This window comes from Bos mutus, chromosome 3 (assembly GCF_027580195.1).
Source record: "Bos mutus isolate GX-2022 chromosome 3, NWIPB_WYAK_1.1, whole genome shotgun sequence".
Taxonomy (NCBI): domain Eukaryota; kingdom Metazoa; phylum Chordata; class Mammalia; order Artiodactyla; family Bovidae; genus Bos; species Bos mutus.
The window spans coordinates 86,621,931-86,636,050 of record NC_091619.1 but is presented as its reverse complement, the minus strand read 5'-3'; the positions used below and the strand labels follow the sequence as shown (position 1 = coordinate 86,636,050).

The 14,120-nt window shown below is 42.0% G+C and overlaps 1 protein-coding gene across 7 annotated transcripts in view; it reads right to left on the bottom strand.

Moving 5' to 3' along the window:
• Nucleotides 1–14,120, bottom strand: part of DAB1 (DAB adaptor protein 1) — a 462,229-nt gene that overhangs the window by 436,090 nt on the left and 12,019 nt on the right. The window lies entirely within an intron of this gene.

Below are 14,120 nucleotides of genomic sequence, written 5' to 3'. Positions count from 1 at the left end.
CATAAGACGCTGAGTAATCGGAAATGTATAAAAGTATTCTATTATAGGAATGAAATGATTTACCTCTCCACCAGACTGCAAACATTTGGCATTTCATACACATTAAAATGAAATCTGCCAGAGAAACTACTGAATTTACTTTACATGGCCTAAGTATTAATATCTAAGCAATTTTACAACTGTATAGGAACCCTTTGCTGTTTCAGGCATATCTGTATTTGTTTTTGTCTTTCCCTGTATGATCTCTAAGATACGGTTGCAAAATATTTATTGACTGTCTCATTGCAAAATACTTTTCATATATGAGAAGACAGATTTTTTAAAAAGCACCTTCCCTCAAGGAAATCAGAGCCTTGTAGGGAAGCCAAGATACCAAAACCCAATCAGTCTGAGACAAACAATCTCATGTGTGAAAGTACAATAAGAACAGAGAAGGACAGAGCCTCCATCAAGGGAATCTGGAAGAGATTTGAGGCAGAGAACGAGAGTGTGTGTGTTCCCTAAACTACCCAAGAATCATTAGGTATTATTCCACATAAACAAAGATTCAGGGTGTATAAAATCAGAGATTTCCAGTGGATCTTAGAGATGAATCATCAAAGCCTTCTTTCTCACCTGAGAATATGCAGGTCCAGAGAAGTAAGTAAGTTCAATGACACCAGATCATCAAATGCACCTAATAACATAATCCATGTGTCCCATCACGTCCTACACAGCCTGTTAGCACCTCATTTCTTTTACCTGCACAGGTAACTCAACTCAGCACAGGTGCCTCAGTGAAGGTGCCCACAGAATTTTCCTAAGACTGGGCTCCATGCTTTCAGCCCCTTTGACATATAGAGAGCTTGTCTATGATTCTACCTGGAATGAAAAAGCACTAAAAAATAAAAAAAAGAAAAACACAAATTGTGCTCCTGACACTGCCTGCATCTTTACACAATAATGACTAACTAGTTAAAAATGGATAATATGTTAGAGTGACACAATATCTGGATTGAGGTCCTTACCGCCACTTTTGCCACAATCAAAATGAAGTAAAAATATATAGATAGATAAAGACCCCTAATTTCACGGTACAGTAGATGTTAGGACAAAAAATGAACTTACACCTATGAGGTCAATCTCATCTTACAGGCAGGGAATATTAATTTGCTGATATGCTTTATGCTGTATAGTTTAAAGGAAAATTGCCATGAACGTGCTACAAAATTTCAACGTCTCTTATGAGGCTGAGCACAAGCAGTAAAAAGGAAACTGTTTAGAGTCACCATAGTTTTATGATACAAAGGCTGAATCAGAAAATTGGAGTATTAATAAAATATTTTCTACATGGACTTCGCAGATGAAAATAAATAGCTTCCTGCTTTTATGAAGATCTAATATGTTACAGTCACGTTTAAGGGCAGTGAGTCTCCCTTTTTGTAATTACTAATAGGCATGGTTTAATTACACTCATAAGTCCCAAGATATTGCTTCAATATACCAGCTGGGGACTGAAGTGCCCACTTGCTACCAGATTCCTAGATTATCTGGAGTCTGACATGCAAATCCCATCAGCTTTGATTCAGATACTTCTAGGAAGGGGCTTAGGCAATATATCTTTTGTCTTATTCATAAAGAATAATAATCACAATAGATGCATCGATTTACTTACCTTGTTAACTCTCTGGGGCATAGTTACCTACTTTTGAGAGGGGAAGAATTAACTAGTGAGCACACTGTCATAAACACAGGCAGAGCAAGACCAGACAGAATCCCAACATCCCAGTGCTTTCATAATTGGAAGGCATCTATGAACCCTCCTCTGGGTAGGGGAATGGTCCCATTAAGTGACAGAAGCCAGCTAGGTGAATTGACAGGAACTCACAGGACAGAAAACCTTCACTCTCCCTGACAAACTGGCTTTTCCTAAGAAGAGAATCAGGGGAACTAAAAAATGCTTCAAAGAACAGTACTGCAGCTGCTGCTGCTAAGTCGCTTCAGTCGTGTCCGACTCTGTGCGACCCCATTGACGGCAGGCCACCAGGCTGCCCCATCCTTGCGATTCTCTAGGCAAGAATACTAGAGTCGGTTGCCATTTCCTTCTCCAATGCGTGAAAGTGAAAAGTCAAAGTGCAGTTGCTCAGTCGTGTCCGACTCTTAGCGACCCCATGGACTGCAGCCTACCAGGCTCCTCCGTCCATGGGATTTTCCAGGCAAGAGTACTGGAGTGGGGTGCCATTGCCTTCTCCAAAAGAACAGTGCAGTGAGCAGCAAGTGAGTAACCTGTGTCTGCATCCACTCATCTCAATTTCAGTTCATGTATTGAGCTGGCCAAGAAGTTTGTTCAGGTTTTTCTGTAAGATGTTATCACAAAACACGAAAAGAACCTTTTGGCCAACCCAACAGTTTGGTGGGCCTGACCCACCCCACCCTCTGGCTTTATAGGTGGGCCTCAGGCCCAGTACTGGCCAATGGGCAGAAATTTGACCTCCCCAGCCCTGACCACAGAGATGAATTCAGGAATCAGAACAAGTCCCTTGTGTACCAGCCCCAGAATGTTCTGCCGCTCTACTGGGAAAAGCCTTCTTCCCTTGAGTCGGGGTTGCTAAACCAGAAGGATATAAATCTGGATGGCTAGGGGCCGTCTCTGCCACTGCTGAGGAGGAGGCTTCTAACAAAGCCAACACAGAGAAAGTCAAGCTAGCAATGGAGAAACAGAGCCAACGGGGCACTCAGCTCTAACCATGTCTGAGGCCAGACTACACCCCTCCTCTTGGTTATGAGAGCAGAGAAACTCCCTTTTAGACTGAAGTCATACTAAGCTAGATTCCTGTCACTGGCAACCTGAGGAGTCCTCACAGAGTCAACATTTTCAACTAACTTACACTAGTACATTTGTTGCAATTAATGAACCAACTGGTGAAGCAGTACATTATTATTAACAAAAGTCCACATTTTATTATTTCCTTAGTTGCTATGTAATGTCCTTTTTCTTACTCCTTGTTCTAGGATCTCACCCATGGTATCATGTAACACTTAGCCATTATAACTCGTGACTTTGACAGTTCTCAGACTTTGCTTATTTTTGATGACCCTGACAGCTTTAGGAAGTACTGGTTGAGTATTTTACAGAACGTCCCTCAAGTGGGATTTGTCATAATTAGACTGGGGTTATGTGTTCTGGCAAGGAAGACTGAAGAGGTGAAGTACCATCTTCATCACATCATATCAAGGGTAAATACAATCAACACAACTCATTCCGGTTGGTATTAACCTCAATCACCTGGTTGATGTACTGTCTGTTAGGTTTTGCCATCGTAAAGTCACTCTTTTTTATCCCCATTCTACATTGTATTGTTTAGAAGGAAGTCACTATAAGCAGCCCATATTTAAGTATCAACTCAGACTTCTAACTTAACGTGGCAACAGGCATGTGAGGCACCCTACACCATTCCCTGTCAAAATAGAGACACATAAAGAGGGAAAACACCGTATCTTGAGACTGTACCAGAGATCAAAAAACAAAGCTAGTCTATGGATGTCTGTCTGAAAAACAAAATCCCAGCTTAAATACACTCTACTCTTTGAATCAGAGCAGTTTAAGTCCACACGGTCCAATATGACAGCCACCCACTCTATAAGATAAACTAAAATTAAATAATGTTAAAATTTTCAATTCAGTTTCTCAGTCATACTAGTTACATTTCAAATGCCCAGAGCCATGTGTACCTTGCAGCTACTATACTGGACAGTGCAAAGACCATCTCCCTCACCAACAGTTTCAATGGAGAATGCTGGCAGGAATTCTGCCCATTTCCAGATGTGGGAGGCAGTCACTATGCTAATGAGAAAATCAAGCTGCTGCATAAGGTTGATGAAAGAAGATACTCATCAAAGAGTTATTTATGTTTAAAAAGAGTGAGCAACAACTTAAATATACAAGGAGAAAAGCTAAATGTTGATACAGGCATGTTAATGACATATTATATAACTTAAAGATGACATTTGGATAGACATTTCTCCCAAGAAAACATACAGATGGGCAACAGGCATGTGAAAAGGTATTCAATAGCACTCATTATTGCAGAAATGCAAATTAAAACTACAATAAGGTATCACTTCACACCAGTCAGAATGGTCATCATTAAAAAGTCTACAAATAATAAATGCTGGAGCAGATGTAGAAAAAGGGACCCTCTGCCACTGCTGGTGGGAATGTAAACTGGTACAGCCACTATGGAGAACAACATGGAGGTTCCTTAAAAACTAGAGTTGCCATGTGATCCAGCAATCCTACTTCTGGGCATATATCCAGAGAGAATTCTAAACTGAAAAAATACACGCACCCCATGTTCATAGCAGCACTACTTACAATAGCTAGGGCAAGGAAGCAACCTAAACGTTCATCGACAGAGGCGTGGATAAAGAAGATGTGGTGTGTGCATGCAATGGAATATTACTCAGCCATGAAAAAGCATGAAATAACGCCATTTGCAGCAACGTGGATGGACCTCGAGATTCAAATATTCAGTGAAGTCAGCAGGGAATGACAAACATAACACAATTTATATGTGGAGTCTAAAAAATGATATAAATGAACTTACTTCCAACACAGAAAAAGACTCACAGGCTAGAAAACAAACTTGTTAACAGAGGGGATAGAGTGGAAGTAAATCAGGAATTTGGGTTTAACAGATATATACAACTATGTCTAAAATATATGAACAGCAAGGACTGTATATCACAGGAATCTATATTCAGTATCTTGAAATAAACCTATAATGGAACAGAATCTGAAAAAGAACATACAAATATATGTATACATATATGTGTGTATATATATGTGTATATACACATAACTGAATTAATTTGCTATACACCTGAGGCTAACACATTATAAATAAGCTGTATTTATAAAATAATATAAAAACACAGAATCTACTGTGTACCACTTGAGGGAAGGACATTTAGTATATTTTGAAGAGATATGGGAACACTGGATGTTTTATTTTGCAAGAAAAAAATGCTGTTTTGATGATTATTTTTAATGAACTCCACAAGGTAAAATGTTTACAGCAATAAGAACAGAAAATATTACAGCTCACTTTTAAGTGTTGTCTATGTGCCAAGTAATGTGCTAAATGCTTAATAGGTATTATTTGGTTTAATAATCAACATTTCAGATAAAATAGATGCAATTTTTATTTCTATTTCACAGATGAGAAAAATAAGAGGTTGCAAGATTAAAGAAATGGAGGAACCTGGATCAAAATCCATGCTGGTCTGACCTCACACCACAGCCTCTTTATCTTCCACTCAAAAACACTAACAGTGATTGCCTCTGGGTAGAAATATTATATATGACTTTTTTGTCTTTTGGGCTTCCCTGGTAGCTCAGCTGGTAAAGAATCCACCTGCAATGCAGGAGACCCCAGTTTGATTCCTGGGTCAGGAAGATCCCAGAGAAGGGATAGGCTACCCACTCCAGTTTTTCTCTTTTACACTTTTTTGCTTTTTCCAAATCCAATAAACACAGATTGCTTCTTTAAAAAAAAATTTTTTTTTGAAGAAACATTCATTAAAGTTGACCACAGCCACGATATGGTTAAAGGAGACTGCTGTATGCAATGGATCCTTACTGAAAACAGGATAATTATGAACACAAGGAGCTTTCATATTCTGCTGAAGCTTCTGTTCAAATCTAATTTCTCAAAGTATATTGCTAGACGCTAATGAAAACCCAAAGAGATACATGCATTCAAGAGATGTATAGCCAATGAATTTTCTGTTGTTTTTATAGTGAACAACTTTTTTATATCCTAACAGTTTTATGCCAGTTATGAAAAAGATAAATAAATATTTATGACATTCACTCAATTCCACAGTAACTACTAAGTTACTCATGTTCTCACTCTGGTTTGAAATGTGCATATTTTAGTGGCTGGGAGTCTCAACCCTCAATGAGAAAGCCACAGAACACTGTCATTTTCAGACCCTAAAACTACTCATTTGACTCACTACAGGGATTTGCCTTGGTAGCAGCACATAACAAGCTTAATTAAGGCAGCTGTAGACACAGACAGATACAAAGCCCAGTGCTGCCCAACGAACAGCTAAGAAAACACCAGAATTGCCATGGACACTGGTTTTACAAAGCCTCACCATGTATCAGAAGCATCTGATCAAGAACAACAAACAAGGAGACTGAGGGAACACACAGAAATAAATAAGAACCAATTTCCACTGTTTAACTGTCTTGCATAAACTTTCCTTTACCAAAAAAACCCCAATTTACTCCTTGGTCTACTAACTGAACTTCCACCTGAGGGAGATTTATGTAGCTATAACAGGCTAATTATAAAGAATAGGCCAAAATTCACCAATGGGTAATTCATGAGCTAAAAGCCCATAGGCCAGTTATCTTCTGCCTACACACATTTTTTTTGTTGTTGTTATTTGTTTAAACTGATATAGTGCCAAATTTTTGGACAGAAGTACTTCTCATTAAAAGAAAAAAGTTTCTAGATTTTTTTGGAAAAACTGAAGACCAGGCTACATTAGTCCAGCACTCTCGTATTGCAACCATCAGTTGGAGCTGAATAATGGCTTACCTAGCATCCCCTCTCGCCACTCCAGACTATTCTACCAGCTAATGTCAACTGCATGACTCTTGCAGGCACCTGAGCATGAAGTGCTTGTAACAGGGACACCTGAAAGACTATTAAAATACACCACACCTGACAATCCTTGTTTCACCTAAATGAACATAACTGTATTTCTCCAAGCACTGCTCTTTGAATCCAGGCAACAGGAGAAGTGAGGGATGCAGAGAAGCATCCTCTCTGCAAGTGAGGTCTATCTTGTCACCATCTACCAAACCATCTACTGGTCATCCTTGGACTTCCCTGGTGGCTCAGATAGTAAAGCGTCTGTCTACAATGCGGGAGACCTGGGTTTGATCCCTGGGTTGGGAAGATCCCCTGGAGAAGGAAATGGCAATCCATTCCAGGACTGTTGCCTGGAAAATCCCATGGACAGAGGAGCCTGGTAGGCTACAGTCCATGGGGTCGCAAAGAGTCTGACATGACTGAGCGAATTCACTTCACTTCACTTCACTGAACCACAGGAGGAGAAGGGGACGACAGAGGATGGGATGGTTGGATCGCATCACCAACTTGATGGACACGAGTTTGAGCAAGCTCTGGGAGTTGGTGGTGGAGAGGGAGCCCTGGTGTGCTGCAGTCCATGGGGTCGCAAAGAGTCGGAAATGACTGAGTGAGTGAACTGACCCAACCACAACCTCCCAACCAACAGCTGGTGAAAAGATGCTCCATGAACTAGCCATGTTTACCTGACCAACTGACTTTCCCTGACTCCTCCTACCCCTCACATTGTGATCCATCTGTACCAATGTATATACAGTGCCCACTCTACCTTAGCCATGGCCCCCCCATCTATGTGTCTCCTTCTGCCTTTGCTGGTTTTACATTTTCCCAGTGGACTGTACATGCAATGTGGGCCACTGGAGTTTCTGTCGTGTTCACCCTATAGGCCCAAAATGGAACTCAGAACATAACTATTGCACCAAAGACTCATCAGCAAATTCCAGATCACCTTCAGAATGCTTAGCTTAAATACTGATCCTTCCCTACCCTGGAAAAATCCATCCTTCTGTCTTATTTTTCACCACAGCTAATACTATTGGTAGCCATACTCAGCCATATTATTATCCATTTATTTGTGCTTTCAGGACTAATCTCGGATCTTAAGAAAGAAACTTATCTTTTTTATGACTAAAAAAAAAAAAGTCAACCACTATCTTGCAAGGGCTCACACATGCTGAGTAAATGGATGAAGTGATAAAGTACTATGATCCTTTCCGATAAGCCATCACTCCTTGTCATGGACAGAGAAGGAGCCATTATTCTCTTCATCCCCATCATCCTCATCGTCACCATCACCACTGGTGCCAGCACCACCATCTCCATTTGAAAAAACAGCAGAAACCCACTGCATGCAGCAAAAGAGCCGGGGCTCAAAAGCGTGCTTTTGTGACTAGTGTAGCTGAAGGCAAGGGGACAGAAAGGATTCTACCCTGAGGACTGGGATTATTCTACAGGCTGCCACTTCCTCTTTCACACCCTCCAGATTAAAAAAAAATAAAAGGGAACAATTGCTTGTTTAGATCATCTCCAAGACAAAGCCACCATCACATCGGCAACCAGGAACGCACCCAGAAGATAGCTAGCTGAATACTGTATGCCTAGTTCAATCCTAGTGGTGGCATGCCTGACGTCTTCACCTATGAACATATTTCCTATCTCCTTTCTCTAGAGTTTTCTGTAAGTTATGGATTAATAAACATTCCCAAAGAATGCTGCTTTATTAATCTTGCAAAATACTCAGAAAAAAAGGGAAAATATTTTATTATGCCATCTAACTTGAATTATGATAAAGTCTCACATGTGCTGATAAGAAAGTTGCTTTCTGCAGCAAAGTGTGTTTGTGGCCATGGTGGCTTCCCTTCCAGTTGGATTTGGAGGAAACAAAACATCAAATTGTCTCCTGACCTGTGAAGATGATAGGAGCCACCAAGGTCACAGCAAACCATGACTGATTTCAAGCTTCTCTTCTGAGAGCTGAAGAAAAAGAGAGAAGGCCCAGAGAGAGCAGGTCTACTGTCATTCAGCCACTGGACTCCCTTCATTACACTGAAGCAGGTCCTTTTCAAAGGCAATGGCTATGGGGCCATGCCATCTGTTTTATTTGTCTGAAGGGGAGGCAGAATGGAACTACAGAGGCTGGCATGGCCACAGGTACAGTCCTAATTGTGTTGTAGGTGTCACTCTTTTTTTGGCGGGGGGTGGGGTGGGGTAAGGTATGCCAGGTGACTTGCGGGATCTTCATTTCCCTATCTGGGATTGAACTCGGACCCACGCTCGTAAGTGAAAGCATAGACAGAGTCCTAATCACTGGACTACCAGGGAATTTCCCTAAGTGTCAGTTCTTTTGATTTACAAAACAGCCATGTAGGAACCCATTTTTCCACTGAAGCTCAGTTCATGGTCTTGTCTGTGGCCACAGAGCTAATCATTAGCCAAGTCTCTTTGGTTTGACCACCTATAAAATGGGGCCAGTAAGAGCCTTCCTGTCTATCAGATAGGAGTGCTCTGAAGATCAAAGGTGAAGATCTCTGGAGAGAGAGAGAGAGAGAGTGTGTGTGTGTGTGTGTGTGTGGATTTACCTATATATTTCACTTTCCGGCTTCCTTCATTCTATCTCAATGTCAAGTATTTAAATGTTTAAGTAGCCAAAGAACTAGACCTAAAACTCACTCACTAAAACTCATTCACTGCACAGGGGCAATAAATGGTTCCAGCTCCACGATTCACTCCTTGGTGACTCTGTGACAAGCCGTCCAGGTCTCCAGCCTAAGCGATAGATATCTCATCCACAGAATGAGTGGGCAGTTCTTCTGAACCTCAGGAACACATCCAGCCTGGGCATTCCATGACTCCAGAGGGGCTGCGCTGCCTGCCATCAGCACTAAGAACTGCATTTTATTGGGCCACATCATCATTCAGTCTCCCTCTGCCATGTTAAAATACAGGGTCACAATACCTTATCCAAATACCCTGGGGTCTTCTATGTTCATAATACAGATATTATTTTGCTTTCTAGAAAGGCAGACTTTATTATGCCATACATTTACCTTTTATCTATAATACCCCTAGCTCGGTTTGGGGTGGTACCCTGTAATCAAATTCACTGATGCTTCTAGAGCCATTCACAGTAAGACTATTCACAGACAGATCACTAAAGATTCTAAGGATCTTCAGGACACTTCAGGTCAGGACAGATTTTGCCACTAAATGAATTATTTAACAACAACAAAAAAAATCTGAGTTTTTTTTTTTTTTTTTAGAGCCCTGTAGTCCTACTCTGCTGCCCTGCTCCATAGGCCGCCCAAACACCCGACACTAGCACAGTTCACCCTGGCAAGACAGAGATTCAGTTGCCAGTGGAGTCACTCTCAATTTTCTACAAGAGAGGCTGGATGGGGTAGGGTGGGAGGAGGGAAAAGAAGGAACTACATTGTTTCCCTTTAGCTCTGAAATATTAATAAATGCTGCTATAAGAGATTTATTTCCCTAGCATATGAACTAGTCCTTTGCCTGTTTCTCTCAGATCCACTCTTGGCCATTCCCCTCCCCACACTGTTGAGTGTGGTGGAAAGCTGGTCCCAACTACATCTCCCAGGTTTTCTGGGCAACTAACTTCCAGTGGGGCTCACTGAATGGTAACCATAGGAGGAAGACAGGAAGGAAGGGAGGAGGAGGAGGAGCAAGGGTCTCCCTCTCTTTTTTTAAGTTTTTTTTTTATGCAGACCATTTTAAAGTCTGGGCTTCCCAGGTGGCACTACTAGTAAAGATCCTGACTGCCAATGCAGGAGACATAAGAGATGTGCGTTTCATCCCTGGGTTGGGAAGATCCCCTGGAGGAGGGCATGGAAACCCACTCCAGTATTCTTGCCTGGAGAATCCCGTGGACAGAGGAGTTGAGTAGACTACTGTCCATAGGGTCACAAAGGGTTGCACATGACCGAAGAGACTTAGAACACACATACATTTTAAAGTCCTTATTGCTTCTGTTTGTGTTTTAGTTTTTTGGCTGTGAGGCATGTGAGGATCTTAGTTCCGTGTGTGTGTGTGTGTGTGTGTGTGTGTGTGTCTCTTTGCGACCCCATGGAGTGTAGCCAACCAGGCTGATCTGCCATGGAGTTTTCCAGGCAAGAATACTGGAGTGGGTTTGCCATTTCCTACTCCAGGGAATCTTCCCAACCCAAAGACTGAACTGGAATCTCCTGCCTCTTCTGCATTGGTAGGCAGATACTCTACTTCTAGCATCACCTGATAAGCCTCTTAGTTTCCTGACCAGGGATCAAACCCACACTAAGGCTAAGTATTAGCTAAGTATTAACCACCAGACTGCGAGGGAAGTCCCCCCTCCCTCTCTTTCTGCTTTAAGGTGGCTGCTGTAGCAGAGTCTCTTCCCTAGCTCCAGCTGATGTTGTTTTGGGTGTTTGGGGATAGCACAGAGAGGTACTCTTCAGCCCTGACACATACTGGTTGGCAGAGTTTCAATCTTTATGCTGTCATTTTAAACTGGCTACAGATAATTCACAAAGTGGCCAATCACCCACGTGAAATATTTACACTACCATGGGATTTGACAAGGAACTACAAAGTCCACTTCCCAACTACTCTCCAAATTCCTCCTCCTCCACTGAAATAACGTATATAAGAAAGAGAGGGAATATTGACCATTTCAGTAACCATGAAATGACACTGCAGACTTGGAGGTTGAGAAGCCTTTGTTGTTGATTTCATGAAACCTCTTTGATTTTTTTTAAAATAGAAGGAAAAAAGGAAGAAAGGAAAGAAAGAGGAGGAGTTAGGACAGGAAAGAACAGGACAGGCAAAAGTTTTGGAATAAAAGACATGTCCTAAAAGAAACTGTTCAGAATTGCAACAGAAAGCTCCATTTTGACTTCATAAACTCAAAATAGTTCACTAAATAGATATGTTTCCCTCCACAGCTAGCACTATGGTAGCTTTTAAAAATTAAAGGTAGCAAATATTTAAGGTGAACTTCCTCAGTAGGCCAAGAATATGGAAGTAATGACAGATTTCCTCTTCTTGGGCTTTAAAATCACTGCCAATGGTGACTGCAGCCATAAAATCAGAAGACTGCATCTCAGCAGGAAAGCCGTGACAAACCTAGATGGCGTGCTGAAAAGCAGAGACGTTACTCTGCCGACAAAGGTCCGTATAGTCAAGAATATGGTCTTCCTAGTGATCACATACAGCGGTACGGTAAATAAGGCAGAGTGCCAAAGAATTGATGTCTTTGAACTGTGATGCTGGAGAAGACTCCTGAGAGTCCTCTGGACAGCAAGGAGATCAAACCAGTCAAACTTAAGGGAAGTCAACCCTGAATACTCATCGGAAGGACTGATGCTGAAGCTCCAGTATTCTGGTCACCTGATGTGAACAACCAACTCATTGGAAAAGTCTCTGATGCTGGGAAGGATTGAAGGCAGGAGTAGAAGAGGTTGTTAGAGGATAAGATGGCTAGATGGCATCACTGATACAATGGACATGAACTTGGGCAAACTTTAGGAGATGGTGAGGGACAGGGAGGCCTGGCATGACCCCATGGACTGCAGTCACAGAGTCAGACACGACTGAGTGTCTGGACAACAACAATGGGGCGTGAAATCCAGTTGAGAGTATCCTTGAGAAACCCTCAACTTTAGAGGACCCCAGATCAACAGACATGGAGCAGAAAAACTGATGTAATAAAGTGTGGTACTTGGTAGAATCCAGGGCTTGGGAAGCCAAATAAGGATACCCTTGCCTGGGAAAGGCAGACAGAAGGAAGCATAGAACTTAGATTGAGCCCATGGTATAGGATCTTTATGTATTTAAAATTTTTTATTTCATACTGAAGCATAGTTGATTAGCAGTATTGTATTAGTTTCAAGTGTACAGCGAAATGATTCAGTTATACATATACATGTATCTATTATTGTTCAATTTCTCTCATTTAGGTTATTACCGAATATTGAGCGGTGTTCTCCATGTTATACAGTAGGTTCTTGTGTGTATATGTCAATGACCTTTGTATTTCTGAAGAGGGCAACGTTAGTCCAGTGCCCAGTCCTCTTCCTCCCAGCCCATGCTGACTTACAGTTACTCAAACAAGTCAAGACTTCCCTCTCCCCTGATCCATCTGGAGCAGTCAAATGCATAGAGAATGATACCTGACCTCAGTCCTATGACCCCACAAACAGAGTAGGGAGAAAATTTATAGGGTTAGCAGGTGAACCAAATGGTCAGATTTTTGGTCCTGTAATCCTGCTCTCTTTGAGACATTCTCTTTTATATCAATCTAACCTAGTGGGGCTATGTATTATCTTCATTCCAGAAAATACAAAGAAATGTGCCGATGACAGGATGTGAGAGAAGAGGGAAAACAGCTGCAGTACCTGGCAAGGGGAGGAGAGGAATTTGAAATTTTATGGACACTGACATCCAAGGGGTAAATTTCAAAGTGAAATGGATATTTTCCCTAGGTCCTAAAATACAAATATTACTTGAATGGGGAGAAATGAGTGGAAGTGAGGCTTATGAAAGAACTAATAGCATAAAGGAATCCAGAGAGAGACAAACAGAGCCAACAGAGACAGGATAACAACTGGCAGGTAACAACTGCCACATGGGGCTATAGGTAGACAGCTCTCTCATTAGCCCTCTTTGGGCAGGTGTAAATTACACTTCCCATGCATAGTCGTGTTTCCGCAAATGAAAGATGCTTCAAGATTTCACTATATCATCATCAAATACTTGAGGATCTTAAGACACTGCGAAGAAATGAAAGAGCACTAACTCAGGTGCAGGGAGACCTGGGTCTTCACTCCAGCTCAGCTAGATGGCTTGCACGTGTCTTTTCGTTTCCCTGGACCCCTGACTGAAAATGGGAATAATATTCACTGACCTGAAGTGTCAAAGGAGACTGTAGCTACTGGCGAAACTGTGTCCCCTGGGCAGCCAGATGACTCTGGCCTGCCTGAAATGCCAGACCAGTGTGTCAGGAGCCAGACTCTGACCCCTGGGGCCTCAGGTCCCGTTATCATGTGAGGGGCGAGGGGCTACCCAGGACAGAGTGGTGCCATTCTCTGCACTATCCCTCATTCTCCTAGGGAACACAGAAGATGTCTTTTAAAGACCTCTGCCGCCTGAATCAGGAGAGCTGCTGATACTCAAGGTGATCACCCCTCATCAGCCACAGATCTCACTTCCCTAGTCCACTGACCCACCCGGACAAAGGAAAGCCCTGCACTACACAGGTTTGCAAAGGACAGCAGTGACCCAGTCAAGGGCATTGCTAAGCCACCCAGAGCCCTTTCCCTGAGGCTGTTCTGCTATCAAATCAGTGCATGTGAAGAACCTAGTGTTGATTCTGAGTGCTAGGAGGGGAGATATATACATATATATACATACACATACATATATACATATATGGCTGATTCATTTTGCTGTACAGGAGAAACTAACACAACACTGAAAAGCAAC